The following is a 17,622-nucleotide window of genomic DNA, read 5'->3' as shown; positions in this document are numbered from 1 at the left end:
CTCAGCCGCCTCGGAGTCCTTGGCTATGTGACCTGGCCCGCTCATTTCACCTTTGGGGGCCTAGGTCTTCCTGTCTGTGTTATGGGAGATTGGGCTGAATTGCAGCCAGGTCTCTTGCCTGGTCAAAACCCAGAGTGTCCTGACTTCTACCTTGGGCCACCTTCAAGATCCCCATGAAGGGAGAAAATCTGCAGACTCCCAGGCCTTGGGTCCCTAGTCCTGGCTTCCGAGGGCTATGGAAATCTCTGGTTTTAGAATCAGCAAGGCCTGGATTTGAATTCTGAGTTGCCCCCCTTCCTAAATTGTATGACCTGGGCAAGTGAATCCACCTGTTTGCTTATCTGTACTATGGGGAGGACGAGGGATAGACCCAATGGTTTTGGGTTTTTTTTATTAAGATTTTTTTTAAGGATTTTTAATTTACTCATGAGGGACCCACAGAGAGAGGCAGAGACTTAGGCAGCGGGAGAAGCAGGATCCCTGTGGGGAGTCTGATGAGGGAGGGACTCGATCCCCGGACCCCAGGATCACAACCCAAGTCCAAGACAGATACTCAACTGCTGAGCCACCCAGATGCCCTCCCTTTTCAATGCCAAATAGTTCAAGGAGAGGGGCTCAGTTGGTGCTAATACATGTTTATGACCCTTAACACTTAATCCCTTTGTTTGCTAAAAAGTCCTTCAGCAGGTAACAGTATCCTGCCAGAATGTAGTGACACTGTTTATATTGTATTTATTTTTAAATAAGCTTGTCTTATTGCTGGTGATACCCACTTTTCATTCATGGCAGGGTTACTCAATTTCTTTTTTTTTTAATTTTTATTTATTTATGATAGTCACACACAGAGAGAGAGAGGGGCAGAGACACAGGCAGAGGGAGAAGCAGGCTCCATGCTCCGGGAGCCCGACGTGAGACTCGATCCTGGGTCTCCAGGATCGCGCCCTGGGCCAAAGGCAGGCGCTAAACCGCTGCGCCACCCAGGAATCCCCTCAATTTCTTTTTTTAAACATATTGATTTATAATCCTGGGGGTGGTTGCGTAAATCTATACATGCGAAGAAACTGCATACACACATGTGCACAAATGAACATAACAGCTGTTGAAATCTAAATAAGATCCGTAGACAGCACCCAGGTAAATGCCGTTTTTCCTACTGTATAGCTATACAAAATGTGCTTTCGGAGAAACTGAGGAAAGTGTACAGGAGACATCTCTGTGAAATTCTTGCAATTTCTTTTTTTCTTGATTTTTTTATTCTTGCAATTTCTTGTGAGTGTATAGTTATTCCAAAATAAAGAGTTGTGATTCTTTTTAAGTAATTGATTTAGGCTTTTAATTGGTGGATGAATAGATCGACAGAACGTGGTATATCAGTACAACGTAATATGATTCAGCCTCGAGATGGAAGGACAGCCTGCCACCTGCCCCCACGTGGACGGACCCCGAGGACACCGGGCTCGGGGAGGGGACCCAGACCCAGAAGGACACCTCCTGCAGGACCCCACTCCCAGGAGGTCCCCAGAGGAGGCACATCCACAGAGACAGAGAGGAGGTGGTGGGAGCCAGGGGTGGGGCAGGGGGCAGGAGGTCAGGGCTTCCTGGGGACCGAGTCTCCATGTGGGGAGATGGAAGGTTCTGGAGATGGGTACTGGGGGTGGTCGCACGATTATATGAATGTGCTTTATCTCACATCTATACGTTTAAAAATGGTTAAGATGATCAGTTTTATGTTACGCACATTTTAATACTGTTTTTAAAAGTAATTTAGGTTTTTTAGAAGAGTTTTATTTTAAAAAATTTTTTTAAAGATTTATTTATTTATTTATTCATGAGAATACACAGAGAGGAGAGAGAGAGACAGAGGCAGAGACATAGGCAGAGGGAGAAGCAGACTCCATGCAGAGAGCCTGACGTGGGACTTGATCCCGGGTCTCCAGGATCACATTAGAAGGGTTTTATTTGACCAAATATAAATAAATAAGAGTTCGGACAGAAGGTAGATAATACGAAAATCTTGAGGGTGGTCTGTGAAGGTCAAACATTTGGGCACTATTGAGCTGGTGCATGCTCAAGGCGTAGCCCGGAGCCTAATACCGTCATTGCTACTATTATTATGGTTATTATTATAACCCACATGATATCAAAGCTTCCATGCTCACACCCTGCCAGAAAGCTGACTTCGAGATCCTCTGGGGAGATGGGAAAGATGCCAGATTTGGAGGTGAGAGGTTCCCAGAGCCTGAATTAAAGGCTGTGCCTGAGTGGCTCTCTACTCCCCCACAATAGCTGAAACCCCACCATTTAGCCATGGCCCTGGTCCCCAAATCCCCCTCCCCAGGTGGGCCAGGTGAGCTATCCTACGCCAGCCCAGCTGAAAGCAGGGAGCCTAAGTCCATGAGGGGTGGAGCACATGGCCTCTGACCTCCCACCTTGCTCAAATCCAGGGCAGGGCCCAGCTGTGGGGATCTGGCTCTCCAGGACTTCAGTGAAAGGCTTATTTAGCATCAGGAACAAGATGGTGACAGATGTCCACGCCCAGCCCAGTCTGAAGAGTTTGGGAAATCACCCTCCCCAGAACCAACTAGGGAAACAGGACAGTCAGATAAGTGTGTAGCCCCTCTCTCTGCTGGAAGGAAAGGGAGGGTGTGCAAAGGGCCAGAGCCTGGGCAGAGGGGTGTGTGAGTTCCCAGGGCCGCTTACAAATTAAGATAAATAGTAGCTTAAAACGACAAACATATATTATCCTACAGTTCCAGAGATCAGGAGTTCAAAATGAGTCTTATGGGGCTAAAATCAAGGTGTCCACAGGGCTAGTTCCTCCTGCAGGCTCTAGAGGAGAATCCATTCCTTGCCTTCTCCAGCTTCAAGAAGCTTCCTGCATTCCTTGGCTTGGGCTCCTTCCTCTATTTCAATGCACATGGCTGCCCTTTGGATTCCATCATCACACCTCCCTCTCTCTGATTGACCCTCTTCTAAAGACTCTCAGAGAACTGGGTCCCACCAGGACAATCCAGGATCATCTCCCCTTCTCCAGATCCTCAAGTCAATCACAGCTGCAAAGTCTTTTTGCAGGTAACATACTCCCTAGATTAGTAACAAGGACGTGGACATTTGGGGGGAATCATTAATCTACTCACCACGGGGGGAAGGAGGAAGGCCTGGGGATAGTGGAGTTGGGGGCCGGTAATGGAGAGGGAAATGGGGTGAAGAGGGGGTTGGGAAGGGGCTGGAGACTGGGTGAGAATTGGGAATGAGGTTAGGAGTGGGACTGAAGATGGATCTTGTGGCAGAATTGGAGATGGAAGAGCTGGGGATGGAAATGGGCGTGGGGACAGGGACGGTGTGGGATGGTGGGGTGGGGATGATCCCATCAGAAGTGGAGCTAGGGATGGGACACCATCTCTGGTGGACATGGGCATCCCACCCTGGGTCAGGACCCAGAAGGAGCTCCGATGGGCTTGTAGGGGGAGGCAGACACCAATGGCGGTGGCCAAGAGGCTGTCAATGCTCTGACTCTTCCGCTACTCTACTCACCCGGGCAAAGGTCTCATGTGCTCTTCTTATGGGGGCTCCTTCCTATCCTTCTCTCTCCTCTCAACGCCCTCTCAGGTTTGAAGCTGGGATCTGTCCTTGGTTTCTGTCAGCGGCCAGTGACCACCTGGTCCAGGTAACCAGTCACAAAGACCATTAGACATCCCAGCCCCACCATGATGCTCGGCTGCAGGACCAGTATGAACGCCACTCACCCCTGCCATGAGCCTCAGTGGGAGAGGGACCGGTTTTTGTCTTTATTTGTGTTTTCATAAAGGATCAAATAATACATGTGCATCACAGAAGACACAAGTTAGCAAAGAGAAAATTAAACTCACTGGTAATCTTATGATCCAGGCATAACTGCTGTTACTATTGAGATATCTTCAGCTTAAAAAATCTTTTACATTATTTTTCACAAACATTTGGGTGCATGTTTGTTACCTATTTCTTTTCACTTAAAATGCCATTAATATCCTTCCATACTTCAAAGCATTCTTCACCATAATTCTTTTAAATTTTATTTTTTATTTTTATTGTCGTAAAACACATATAACACAAAACTTACCATCCTGACCATGTTTAAGTGTACAGTTGAGTGGCATGAGGCACATTCACATTGCTGTGCAACCATCCTGACCACCCATCTCTAGAACTTTTCCATCTTTCCAAACTGAGCCTCTGTCCCCATTGGACACTAACTCCCCATCTCCTCCTCCCACCCCTGACGCCCACCATCTACTATCTGTTCTTTTGGACAACTCTAGGGAGCATAATGCTCTCAAGGTTCATTCATACTGTAACAGGTGTCAGGATGTCCTTCCTTTTTAAGGCTGAATAATATTCCATCATATGAATAGACCATATTCTGTTTACAATGAACATTGGGTTTGTTTTTACCTTTTGGCTATTATGAATAGGGCTACTGTGAACATGGGTGCATTAGGGTTCTCTAGAGAAACAGAACCTATCTATTGTCTGTCTATGATCTATGTATCTATCATCTATCTATATACTTCTCTATCTACTCACCTATCATCATATTTTTTAAGATTTATTTATTTATTTATTTATTTATTTATTTATTTATGATAGACACAAAGATAGAGACAGAGGCAGAGACACAGGAGGAGGGAGAAGCAGGCTCCATGCCAGGAGCCCGATGTGGGACACGATCCCGGGACTCCAGGATCACGCCCTGGGCCAAAGGCAGGCACTAAACCGCTGAGCCACCCAGGGATCCCCTCTATCATCATATTTATTATAGAAGTTGTTCCACATGATTAGGGAGGCCAAGAAGTCCCATGATTACCATCTACAAACTGGAGAACCAGAAAAGATAATATAATCCAGGGATAACATTCAGGGCAAGTCAGATGGCCTGAGAACCAGGGCCTGATGGTAGAAGTGCCGGTCTGAGTCCGGAAGCCGGAGAACCAGGGGCACCAATGTCTAAGGGCAGGAAAAGTAGCTCTTCAAACAGAGAGCAAATTCCTCCTTCACTTTTTTGTTCTATTTGGGTCCTCAATGGATTAGATGATACCCTTCCGCATTAGTGAGGGCAATCTTCTTTACTCAGTCCCCTGACTCAAATGCTAATCTCCTCCAGAAACACTCTCACAGACACACCCAGAAGAAATGTTTTACCAGCTACATGGGCATCCGTCAAATTGGCACATAAAATGAAGCATCTCAGTGGGTGTTACACTATCATTTAACAGCTGTATAACGTTCCATTACGTGGATGGATGCACCATCATATACTGAGATAACCTCCTGGAAAGTTGTTGGAAAGTTGTTCTCTTTTATTTTTCTTTTATAAATAATGCTTTGGTGAGGGACACTGGGGTGGCTCAACTGGTTAAGTGTCTGACTCTTGGTTTTGGCTCAGGTCATGATCTTGGAGTGGTGGGGTCAAGTCCCACATTGGGCTCTGTGCTCAGTGAAGAGTTGGAGCCTGCTTGGGATTCTCTTCTTCTGCCCCTCCCCTGCTTTTGTGCTCTCTCTCTCTCTCTCTCTCTCTCTCTAAAATGGATTAAAACAATCTTAAAGGGCAGCCCGGGTGGCTCAGTGGTTTAGCGCCACCTTCGGCCCAGGGTGTGATCCTGGAGACCCGGGATCATATCCCACATTGGGCTCCCTGCATGGAGCCTGCTTCTCCCTCTGCCTGTGTCTCTGCCTCTCAATCTCTCTCTCTGTGTTCTCATGAATAAATAAATAAAATATTTTTTAAAAAAATAAAATTAAAATTAAAAAATCTTAAAAAAATGCTGAGTGTCTCAGAAGGCTTAATCTTCAGGCAACAAATACTGATAAAATCTAATGCTTCTTTATCCAATATGGTAGCCTCTGCCCACATGTGGCTACTAAGCACTTGAAATGGGGCCGGTGCTATGTATCAAAACAACAGTATTTTGGATATTGGGTTAAATACAGGATAATATTAGAATTTGTATCAGTTGTTCCTGTTTACTTTCCAAACTGTGGCTACTAGAAAATGTTAAGTTATATAAGTAGCTCATGTAAGATTTCCACTGGATGGTACTTGGGCTAATAATGCTTATCGACAGCACCAAACTGTGCTAACACTATCTCATTTCATTGTTCCAGATACTGCAGGAGCTCCAGGGTGTGGAACTAAAGCTGCTTCTTCAATATAGTACCCTTAATCACCAAGACGCCGCCACCCTACACCCTGCCTCACAGGGTGACCTTACAGAGGAGAAAGTAGAGGCTCGCAGAGCTTCAAGTGATCTGCCCCACAGTCACACACAAGGGTGTGGGGGGGACACACTGTTTCCCAAAGCGTGGGACACTTTTCATGGCCTTAAGTAACACTGGATCCCATTGCGAGAAACTCAGTCTCTTGATTTCTCTTTCCAACTGTTTTGGTCAATGAGAAAGGCTCCACTGGGTGCTACTGTGCCTTCAGAGCCTCTCTCTCTATTCCTGGGCTCCCCTTCTGGGCTAGAATTCCACCTTTTGGCTTCTCTGTATTGATTTTTAGACAGCTTTATTGAGGTATAGTTGACACACAATAAGCTACAGATGTTTAAAATATATAATTGAACACATCTTGACATACGCACACACCTTTGAAACCCCACCACAATCCAGCTAATGAACAGACCCACCTGAGTATAGGTTTCTATAATTACTTTCTATTTATCTATTTTTCTAGCTTGCCATTTAGGGGAGCACTGTAGAATTGCCTTTTGGAAAGAAACATGTGGATTCACATTTTTTAAAAATTTATTTATGATAGTCACACAGAGAGAGAGGCAGAGACATAGGCAGAGGGAGAAGCAGACTCCATGCACCGGGAGCCCGACGTGGGACTCGATCCTGGGTCTCCAGGATCGCGCCATGGCCCAAAGGCAGGTGCTAAACTGCTGCGCCACCCAGGGATCCCCTGGATTCACATTTTTTAAAAGTCAGTTCATTTCAAAACAATGTTTAAGTAAAAAATGGTTACAGATACAGCCGAACAAAGTTTAAAAATCTGAAAATGCCCCAGGTTATGAAGGGACATGGTTGAGCAACTGGTGAAATTTGAATATGGACTGTATACTATAATAATGTTGTATCAGAGTAACATGTTTTAATTTGATAAATGACTTGTGGTTATGTAAGAGAGTGTCCTAGTTGTTAGGAGATACATCCTTAAATATTTAGGGATGACAGGACACGATGTTCATAGCTTGCCTTGAAAAAGTTCTACAAAAACCAGGGGCTGGTGGGGAGGGTCAATCGGTGAGGGAAAGATGGAGAGAGGGGGAAAATATGGCAAAATGTAAGTGATTGGTGCATTTGAGTGAACGATACATAGCAGCTCATTGTATTCTTGTGACTTTTCTGTTGCAATAGAAATATTTTTTTAGGGACACCTGGGTGGCTCAGCCGGTTAAGCATCTGCCTTCGGGTCAGGTCATGATCCCAGGGTCCTGGGAACCTGCTTCTCCCTCTCTCTCTACCTGCTGCTCCTCCTTGCTTGTGCTCTCTCTCTCTCCCTCAAATAAATAAATAAATCTTTTAAAAAATTATTTTTAAGTTGGCTAATCAAAAGTATTGGTGAGGATGGGAAGCAAGGAAAGTCTCGTCCTTGACTGGTGAAAATGTGTGATGGTCAACCACTTTGAAAACGATTTGACATTGTCCAGTGTAGTACTGAGCAGGATAGGTCAATTGCTACAATAAGAAAATCTCTTAAAAGTTAATTTCTCACATAAGCAAAGTCCACTGAGTGTGTGCATCTACCCTGGAAGGCTGTCTGTCAGGTGGCCCGGACTCCTTCCATCTTGTGATGCTTCCGTTCTCCACATGTGGCCTCCACTCCCAACATGAAGTTTTCAGGGTGACCCCAGTAGGAAAAGAAAGCATATGGAAGACACACTGGATTCTTAACCCCCTCAGTCCAGAAGGACTTGCGTTACTTTGGCCATACTTTCTATTGATCAAAAGGAGTCCACTTGACCTCAACCAGGTGCAAGGGGAACTGGGAAATGTAGTCTCTCACAGGGCAGGTGCTCCTCTGTTACAACTCTACCCCAGGGAAAGGGAGCCTGAACCTTTGTGTCAGAGCAGGCTGCCTGGGCCACATCCAACAGAGACTCCACCATAACCAGCAGAGCCACAAATGAACATATCCTGCAATTGGGAATTTCCCTCCTGGATTTATGTCCTCCTGAGAAACCGTCATACATGGACTCAGGAGCCATGCACAAGACTACTGAAAGCAGCCTTACTAGCCATAGCAAAACCCAGGAATTATCCTGAATACTCCTGCATTGCAGACTTGAGAAATAAATGATGGTATTTTCACTCAACGGAATACACATAAATAAATGAACAGCAGGGACGTGCATCAACATGAACAACTCTCAATAAGATAATGCTAGACAAGAAAAAAAAGTCACAGGATGCCTGGGTGGCTCAGCGGTTGAGCGTCTGCCTTTGGCTCAGGCGTGATCCTGGAGTCCCCGGATCGAGTCCCACGTTGGGCTTCCCTATGGGGAGCCTGCTTCTCTGTCTTCCTATGTCTCAGCCTCTCTCTCTCTCTGTGTCTCTCATGAATAAATAAATATAATATTTAAAAAGAAGAATAAAAAAGGAAAAAAAGTCACAAAACAGTACCACTATTTATAAAATGACCAAAATTCAGGCTACATTGAGCAAATAATATTTAGGGTGGGGCTGCTAATCAGCAGTCACACACATATATGAATGTATCATTTGTTAAAATACGGCAATATTGGTTGGTACCTAGATGCTGCTGCTTTAAGCCCCCTCACCCCAGTGCATCCCCGACCACCATGACTTTGTCCTCATGACCCTGTAGACGTCTTCACAATCCAGAAGCTAAAGGGTTAACATCTAGTAACTATTTTTAATCTTACCTTAAGTTTAGGGGGACATGCATATGTGATTTAAAAATACTTAAAAAAAAAAAAAGTAAAGGAATGGTAAACATCAGCTCCAGAATAGAGGTCATCTCAGTGGGAGGATCAGGGGAGTTTGTACTAGACCCAGTGTGCTCCCTTCCTGTCTACCTCCCAATACTCCAGGACAACAAAAGGAAAATGTCATCACACCCCATTAGGAGCCGTTCTCAGAGCCATGTCAACTGCTTCTGCTTCAGCCACAACCTCCAGTGGCCTCAGAATTTCAAGAAATCCATCGGAATTGCTTTCTCATGTGGCTTGACTCCATTACCTATGTACAGAAGCATGGTCAGGTAAACTACAGGACACCCAGTTAAATCTGAATTTCAGATTAAGATAAACAATGAACAATTTTTAGCGTAAGTCTGTCCTAAATACAGCATGGGAATTGACTGAACCACTGAAAAAGTATTCCTTGCACATCTGAATTTCAAATTTAAATGGGCATCCTGTATTTTTATTTGCTCAATCTAACAGCACTGTTTTGGGAGTGTTTCCTTAACCAAACCCCTACCCCATTCCTCTCTCCAATAAGAGAGTTTCACCGAAGTTGTCTTTCATCGCCTCCATTTCTGAGATCCAAAAACACCCAATGGTTTTTCTGAGGCTAACCTTTTGCTGTACTCCTATTATTCACCTGCAGGGGAATTAGTGACAGTTTGCCCAACATATTGCTAACTAGGATATCTGCCAGATTTTAAGGTTCAAAGGATTTAGGCTTGTAAATCTAGCCCTGAAATTCAACTTTTCTCTCCAACATCACAGCCAAGATCACTGGTCCAAAGGAAACAACTTTGCCTGTCCCTTCCCTTTCAAAGGGAGAGAGGAGAGCCATCCTCTCAAAGGCTAAGTTATGGATTGAATTGTGTTCCCCTCCCTCCCCCCAAAAAAGGGTATGTTGGAGTCATAACTCCCCTGGACTTAGGAATGTGACCTTACTTGAAGACAAAGTTTTCACAGAGGTGATTAAGTTAAGATTGAGTCATCAGGATGGGCTGTAATCCATATGGGCTCCCATATGACTGGGCGCCTTTGAAAAGAGGAAATTTGGACAGAAACACACACAGGGAAGATGTGTGAAGGGACACAGGGAGCATGTCAGGTGGAGACACGGTTTTAAAGTGATGGGTCGACAAGGCAAGCAAGACCAAAGATGGCCAGAAAACCACCAGAAGCTGGGACAAGCAAGGAAGAATTGCTCCCCTACAGGTTCCGGAAGGAGTGGGGCCCTGTCAACAGTCTGATCTCAGACTTCCAGCCTCCAAAACTCTGAAACCATAAAGTTCTGTTGTTTAAGCCCCCAAATCTGAAGATTTTGTCTTTCCATCTGGGAACTGACTTGGTGAGTAGGGATTGTGCTGCCCAGAGCACAGAGCAGGGAAAATGCTCCCGGTAGGGTGGCCAACTCATTCCCAGTCTGCTCAGGGCTTTCGCAGTCCTGGCAGTAAAAATCCTATGTGTTGAAAAAAATCGCAGGAAGGCTGGGAGGATTGCTCATCCCTAATGCCTTAAATGACTTGAGATGGTGTCTGGACATGGCCTCAAACAACCTTGACTCACCTTTGTGAGAACACTATTCTTTTTTCAATTGTTTGATTCTTCCGATCATGCTCAGGAGAAAGGCTCAGTTGGGTGATACAAATCTTTAACACCTGACACTTGCTAATTTCCCTTTTTAAAAAGATGAGGTTCAAAGACTGGGGCAGGGGAAACAACATGGCAGGGCCTCCAAAAGCTAAAAATAGAATTACGACATGATGCAGCAAGTTCACTCCTAGTGACTTATCCAGAAGAACTGAAAACAGAGTCTGAAAGATCCTTACACACCCACGTTCACAGCAGCATTACTCACAAAATCCAAGAGGTGGAAGCAAGCCCAGTGTCCATCAATAGATGAACAGGCAAAATCTGGTGGGGATGATGGTGCAACGATGTCAGTGTGTTTAATGCCATAGACCTGTACACTTCAAAATGGTTAAAATGGCAACTTTCATGTTATATGATATATTACTGTAATTTAAAAAAGAGAGAGAGAGAGAGAAAGATGTGTCAAAAGCTGCTAACAGGATTAACAACACAATGAACTGATGATTGACCATTGAATTTGTTGTAACTTTAGGTCACTGATTTGTGATCTTTCTTCTTTTTTAATATAGGCATTTATGGCTATAAATGTCCCTCTAAGCACTGCTTTAATTGCATTCCATACTTTTTTGATGTTATGTCTTCATTTTTGCTCTTCTCAAAGTATTTTCTAATTTCCCTTGTGTGACCTTTGGAGTTGGCTTTTGAAATTGGTCATCGAATGTGGCCATCTGGAAGCCACTAATGACCTCGACATTTGGTGTTTCAGTGGAGCCATGAGGGGGGAGCCCAATTTGAGTGGGTTCAAGAGACAATGAAAAGCGAAGGAATGGAAACCAAGAAAAAATTCAACTCTTAGAAGATTCAACTTTTTTTCTATAAAGGAGAATAAAGAAATGGGTAATAACTAGAGGACATTGTGGGATAACAATGATGGGAGCTATCATGTTTATAAGCTAATAGGAATAATCAAGAAGAAAGGGAACATCTGGTGTAGTAAGAGACAGTAGAGACTTATTTAGAGTGATGACCTTGAGTGGAATGGAATCCAGGATGAAGGTAGAGAGTTGGCCTTGGCTGGGAGCCAGGACAGCTCTGTCATCATAACAAGAAAGAAGGCAATATTGATGGGCTAAGTGCCATGGAAGTCACCTTCTTCTTCTATTTTTTTTTTAATGATTTTATTTATTTATTCATGAGAAACACATAGAGACAGAGAGATAGAGAGGCAGAGACACAGGCAGAGGGAGAAACAGGCTCGACAGAGGGAGCCTGATGTGGGACTCGATCCCGGGTCTCCAGGATAACGCCCTGGGCTGAAGGTGGTACTAAACCACTGGGCCACTCGGGCTGCCCTGGAAGTCACCTTTTATGGCTTTGTTTTTGTGAAGATAGAAGGCAAGGCCAAGAACTGAAAGCTGGGAGGAAGGGGAAGCATGAGGGGAGAAGGAAAGGCGGGGCATTACCATACGAGAGAGTAGATGAGTGAATGGACAAGGGCATGTTGTAGGGTCACTGGGCAGCAGATTGGTGGTCAAAAATCTCAAGGGAAGCCAGTCATCATGGAGGTGTATGAGGCTTCCCAGGTTCGAGTGAGGAGTAGATGGGGGCTGGCTTTAATCGGGCTGTCTGACCATGTAAATGTGATGAAGGAAGAGGCAGGTGAGGGAGTTGAGGATATATGTCAAGGAGTGATTGTAATGACAGCCCATGGCTCTCAACTGAGTAAGGGGACAGGGAAAGGGAGGGTTGTTCATAGATTATGGATTCTGGCAGAGCTAAAGGATTGTTCGGAAAGAAATACCAAATAGAATGAGCTAGAAAGAAAAAAAGAAGTGTGGGTTGGTGAGTAGGGTGCATGAGAACATGGAAAGTGATGCAGTTTTTGGAAATGACAAGATCTAAAATAAGAACAGGAGAGGTGGGCTGGGATAGAGTGGAGGACAAGGTGACAAGGAGAGAAGAGTAGAGGGAATTGAAAGTCACATACCCAGAAGGATCATCAAGCTCAGTGGTTCTCAACCAAGAGCAATTCTGCCTCCAGTGGACTGGAGACCATGCCTGGCCATGTCTGGAGACATTTTTGGTTGTCACAACTTGGTGATGGTGTTGGGGAGTGGTTCTACTAGCATCAAGTGGGTGGAGGGAGGCCAGAGATGCTGCTCAACATCCTACAGTACACAGGGGAGACCCCACAACCAAGAATGGCCTGGCCCCAAGTATCAGTATTGCCGAGGTTGGGAAACCATGGTCTATGTGGATACCAAAGTCACTAAGAATTATGCCCAGAGAAGTGTTCAAGAAAGGAACATAAAATAGGACATAAAATAGTGAAAGGATGAGAGGACACGACCCGAGGCCGACAGATAAACAAGCAAGATAAACAAGCTGTGGGTATTGTTTGATGACCTGAGATTCAAAGCTGCAGAGTTTCAGAGAAGAGTTAGAAGCCGCGATGGAAGAAGGATGCCTACCTCATCTCAAGGGGCACCAGAGTGCAAGGAGCTGGAAGAGAAAACAGCCATGGCCCAAAGGCGCACAGTCTTGGGGGAGAGCCAAACTTCTGCTGGGGGGAGAAGGTAAAGAGGATGCTTTGTCAAGAGGTTGAGAATACGGGGGATCTTGCTTAGGAAGGATCGTGATTTTCTGAGGGCACAATTGAAACATTTCAAGGTTTCTTGAAGGACTACTAAAAGAGGAGGAGGACTACTAAAAAAATGAAAAGGCATACCATTAACTAGAAGAAGATATTTAGAATACTTACATCTCACGAAGGGCTTATTGCCAGAATACACAAGGAATTCTTGCAACTCAGTAATAAGAAGACAAATGAGGAAGGGTTCGGAAAAGACACTTCACAAAAGAAGATACAGAGATGGCCAAAGGGCACGTGAAAAGATGCCTAACATCATTAGTCATCAGGGAAGCGAGCATGAAAACCACAGGGATAAAAAATAATAATAATAAAAAAATAAAATAAATTAAAAAAAAAACCACAAGGATATACCACTACACACCTGTTGAATTAACTAAGATTTTAAAACAAAAACCTGTCTGCAGAAAGTGACACTGAGGGATCCCCGGGTGGCGCAGCGGTTTGGCGCCTGCCTTTGGCCCAGGGCGCGATCCTGGAGACATGGGATCGAATCCCAAGTCGGGCTCCCGGTGCATGGAGCCTGCTTCTCCCTCTGCCTGTGTCTCTGCCTCTCTCTCTCTCCCTCTGTGACTATCATAAATAAATAAAAATTAAAAAAAAAAAGAAAGTGACATTGAGGACGTGGAGTAACTAGAACTCTCATACATCACTGGTGGGAGTGTGTAAAATGGTTGAACCACTTTGGGAAATGATTGGCAGTTTTTTTAAAAAACTGACCCAGCCATTCCACTTGATATTCACCCAAGAGAAGCAAAAGTGTATGCTCGTACAAAGCCTTGTACACAAATGTTCAGAGCAACTTCACTTATAATAGCCCCAAACCGGAAACAACCCAAATGCTCATCATCTGGTGAATGGATAAATTCTAGCACATTCATACAATGGAATATTACTCGGTAGTGGAAACGAACAAATGACTGCATATACGCAGCATCGCAGTGAATTTCAAAACAATATGGTGGGGCACCTGGATGGCTCAGTGGTTGAGCATCTGCCTTTGGCTCAGGTCATTATCCTGGAGTCCTGGGATCAAGTCCCACGTTGGGCTCCCCGCAGGGAGCCTGCTTCTCCCTCTGCCTATTTCTCTGCCTCTCTCTGTGTGTCTCTCATGAATAAATAGGTAAAATCTTTAAAGCAAAAAAAAAAAATAATTAAATAAAAAACAACATTATGGTGAGTGAAAGAAGCCCATCACCAAAGATTATATACTACATGATTCCATTTATATGAAATTCTAGTTAAGGGAAACCTAAACTAGACTGATGGAAAATTGGACCAATGACTGGGGATGAGATGGCAGGGGGATTGATTGCAAAAGGACCCAGGGGATCTTTGGGGGGGTCACGGAAATGTTCTCTGTCTTGACTGTGGTAGTTGTCACACGGTTGGGTCAAAATTCATCAAACCATACACTAAAAATGTACATATTTTATTACACAAACATTTTACTTCAATAGAGTGGACTTTAAAACAAGTTGGAAAAAAAATAAAAATAAAAAAATAAAACAAGATGGATACAGAAAGAGAAGGGAGGGGACTAGCACTCTACAGGGCCTTTGAATTACGGAGTCTACATTATCTAATTACCTGCTTATTTTCCCTCTTAGATATTATATGAAGGGAATAAAAATGGTGGTAATTTAGAGTATCCAGGCTATTCTGACTGAGAAGGGGCATGAAGGAACTTTCTAGATCTTGAATAGGGTGTTGGTTACACAGCTGCACACTCGTATAAAAAAAATCATTGAGTTAAAATGTATGAACTTTACTGGGTGTATGTTATACTCCAATAATTTTTAAAAAATCACACCACAGGGATGCCTGGGTGGCTCAGTGGTTGAGCATGTGCCTTTAGCTCAGGGTGTGATCATGAAGTCCCAGGATCGAGTCCTGCATCAAGCTCCCTTCCTCTCCCTGTGTCTCTGCCTTTCTCTGTGTGTCTCTCATGAATAAATAAATAAAATCTTTTTCAAAAAATGACACCATGGGGATCCCTGGGTGGCGCAGTGGTTTGGCACCTGCCTTTGGCCCAGGGCGCGATCCTGGAGACCTGGGATCGAGTCCCATGTCGGGCTCCTGGTGCATGGAGCCTGCTTCTCCCTCTGCCTGTGTCTCTGCCTTTCTCTCTCTCTCTCTCTCTCTCCGTGTGTGACTATCATAAAAAAAAAAAAAAATGACACCATGGAACTCTTTTCATGTCAATGAAAATGAATGTACAACATCATATTTATTGGTGAAATCCCATTTAAATGACTCCCTGCTCCACTAAAATGGCTCCCAAAAGCATTTGATGCTTCTGACACTGACGGCCGATCTCAACAGCCTACACCCCTGCCAGACTTGCTCTTCTGCTTGATGCATTGTCTTCCCTGAACCTGTGACTGCTTCCCCCGGGCTCCTCTCCTACTTCTCTGGCTGGCAGGGCCTCCTTGGCCTCCTTTCACTACAACCCACTCCTGGGGCAGGGTTACGGAGGGAAGGCCTCACCTGCTCCCTGGGTGCCAGAATGACAGAATCATCAGTTTCCTGGAAATCTCCACTTGGGTCCCAACTCCCTAGATCATAACCCCCTGGCTCTCAACTGGGGACACTGGGCAATGTCTAGAGACGTTCTTAGTTGACATGATTGGGAGATACTACTGGCATCTAGTGGATAGAGGTCAGGGATGCTACTGAACTACTGGGCTACAATGCACAGGATGGCCCCAGACAAAATAGAACTATCCAACCCCAAATGTCAATACTGCCAAAGTAAAAAATAAATTAATTAATGAATAAAAATAAAAGAAATAGAAAAAAAAAAATACTACCAAAGTAGGGAAACCTGCTCCAAACTGGCTCATTATCTTCTCCCAAAATTCTTTTTTTTTTTTAATTTTTTTTTATTATTATTTATTTATGATAGTCATACAGAGAGAGAGAGAGAGAGGCAGAGACACAGGCAGAGGGAGAAGCAGGCTCCATGCACCGGGAGCCTGACGTGGGATTCGATCCCGGGTCTCCAGGATCGCACCCTGGGCCAAAGGCAGGCGCCAAACCGCTGCGCCACCCAGGGATCCCTTCTCCCAAAATTCTATCTCTATCTCAGTAAAAGGCACCTTTATGCACCCAATGGCTCTAGCCAGAAATCTGTGAACCTTATTCAACAATATAAATGAATTCAGGTATTCATATGCAATCCATTCCTGAATCAGTTGGGTAATGTTAGCTGCTGCAATGAACAAATCTTAAAATGTTTAATGACTCAAATATGATGGAATGTGTTGTTCACTCATCCAAATCCAAAAGGAATCATCCTAACTGGCAGGTGGCTCCCTTCCTAGGCTCCTTCTATGGTTCCACCATCTTTATCAGGCCACTGCACTCAGCTACGAGGGCTGGTGGGAGGAGAATAAGAGTGAAGTCACACCTGTTACTTAAGCTCCTTGGCTTAGAAGTGTCACACATCATTTCTTTTCAGGGTCCATTAATGAAAACTCATCATATGGCTCCTCAGATGCAAGGGATGCTGGGAAATGTAATCCCTGGGTAGAGGGGTGCAATGACCACCCTCCAATAATGCTCACCTCTTAAAAACAAAGATTTTATTTATTTCTTTATGAGAGACACACAGAGAGAGACAGAGACATGGGGAGACAGAGAAGCAGGCTCCCCACAGGGATCCCAATGTGGGACTTGATCTCAGAACTCTGGGATCACACCCTGAGCTGAAGGCAAATGCTCAACCGCTGAGCCACCCAGGCGTCCCTGATGCTCACCTTTTGATATCATCCCTTTGCAGAGTCCCCTGCCCACACTGAACCATGAGTGACCATTAGAATAAAGTGGAAGTGATAGGGGGGATCCCTGAGTGGCTCAGCGGTCTAGCGCCTGCCTTTGGCCCAGGGCGCGATCCTGGAGTCCCGGGATTGAGTCCCACGTTGGGTTCCCTGCATGGAGCCTGCTTCTCCCTCTACCTGTGTCTCTGCCTCTCTTTCTCTCTCTGTCTATCATGAATAAATTTTTTAAAAAAAGAATAACGTGGAAGTGACAATGTGTGACTGCCAAAGCCAGGTTGTCTAAGCTATTATAGCTTCCACTTTGCTCTCTTAGATCATTTGCTCTAGAAGGAAGCCAGCCGCCACGTTGCAAGGACACTCAATTAATCAAGAGGTCCACACGGGGAAGAACTGAGGCCTGCTGATGATGGCTAGACATCCGATTCGTCCAGCATCCAACTTGGTAGCCCCATGAGTGAGCAATCTTAGAAGTGGATCCTTCCGCTCTAGTTGAGCCTTTGGGTAGGACTACAACTCGGACATTTTTAACATCACGTTTATGAAAGACCCCAAGCCAAGCTCCCCTAGATTCCTGACCCACAGAAATTGCATGAAATAATGTGTATTGTTATCAATAATGTTCAATGCTATT

The sequence above is a fragment of the Vulpes vulpes genome, chromosome 9, assembly GCF_048418805.1.
Source record: "Vulpes vulpes isolate BD-2025 chromosome 9, VulVul3, whole genome shotgun sequence".
NCBI lineage: Eukaryota > Metazoa > Chordata > Mammalia > Carnivora > Canidae > Vulpes > Vulpes vulpes.
This window is presented reverse-complemented; position numbering follows the sequence as displayed.